At 40.3% G+C, this 1329-nt stretch overlaps 1 pseudogene; it reads right to left on the bottom strand.

Annotated features, from left to right (window-relative positions):
• Nucleotides 1-98, bottom strand: LOC120107286 (small nucleolar RNA R71; annotated as a pseudogene).
• Nucleotides 99-1329: the final 1231 nt, after the last annotated feature.

Raw genomic sequence — 1329 nt, 5'->3', positions numbered from 1 at the left:
AGGCACATTAGTAATTTCCAACAAAAAGACCATGAAACATTTTATGAATGCTGGGAGAGATTTAAAGAGTTGCTTCTCTCTTGTCCTCATCACGGGTTTAAAACATGGAGAACCATTAGTTTCTTTTACGAAGGGTTGTCTCCACAGTTAAAACAATTTATAGAGACCATGTGCAATGGTCTATTTTTGAAAAAGCAACCCGATGAGGCATGGGACTATTTAGACTCTCTCGCAGAGACTACACAATTATGGGATACAGGGGATAGAGTGAATAAACCTTTGCCTAAGCCTACTAGCATTGGAGACGGGGGCCTTTACAACCTTAGTATTCAGGATGATATTCAGGCTAAAATGGCAGCCCTTACTAGGAAGGAAGAGGAAATTGAACTTAGAAGGACTGAACCCGTCAAGACCATAGAACATAACAGTGAGTGTTGTAGGATTTGTGAGATGCCTGGCCATCTCACCACTGATTGCCCTACAATACCCGCATTCAAGAAAGTCTTGCACGATCAGGCCAATGTTATGAATACATTTCAAAAATCTTTTAATAATCCTTTTTCGGGTACTTACAACCCTGGATGGAAGAACCATCTAAATTTCAGGTGGAGGAATGACCAACCTCAACAAGTATATAACCCAACTCCCCCACCTCCGCAACCTCATTATGCACCCACACCCCCTCAAAAATCCAGTCTCGAAGAAACTTTGCAATCTTTCATGCAAGGTCAAGCCAAAATCAATGATGAAATAAGAAATCAACTGACAACGCTGATCACTGCTTTAAGTTCTCAAGAGAAGGGTAAGCTACCAGCTCAACCACAACCTAATCCTCAAGTCTACGGCAGTAGCAATGCATCATCTTCAACTTCGCATAAAGAACAAGCGAAGAGTATAATAACTTTGCGAAGTGGAAAGGTTATTAACCGACCAATCCCAGAACAAACACAAGTCATACCTGATTCTGACCCTCCCAAGACAAAAGAAAAGGATAACGAAGAAACCGAAGCACCAACATCTACTGAAAAAATCAAATGTCCTTTTTCTGCACCATTTCCACAAAGATTAAAGCCCTTGCAAAAGCTTGAACCAAACTCTGAAATTCTTGAGCTTTTTAAGCAAGTAAAAATCAATGTACCTCTTCTTGATGCAATCAAACAAGTGCCTTCATATGCAAAATTTTTGAAGGATTTGTGCACTGTCAAGCGTCGGTTAAATGTCAAGAAGAAGACATTTCTGGCTGAAAATGTGAGTGCAATTTTACAGCATAACATTCTCCCTAAATATAAGGATCCAGGTTGCCCAACTATCTCGTGCATCGTTGGCAAT

This window comes from Phoenix dactylifera, chromosome 9 (assembly GCF_051530095.1).
Source record: "Phoenix dactylifera cultivar Ajwa chromosome 9, Ajwa_hap1_PhDact_Kaust_v1.1, whole genome shotgun sequence".
Classification (NCBI taxonomy): domain Eukaryota; kingdom Viridiplantae; phylum Streptophyta; class Magnoliopsida; order Arecales; family Arecaceae; genus Phoenix; species Phoenix dactylifera.
This window is presented reverse-complemented; position numbering and strand designations above follow the sequence as displayed.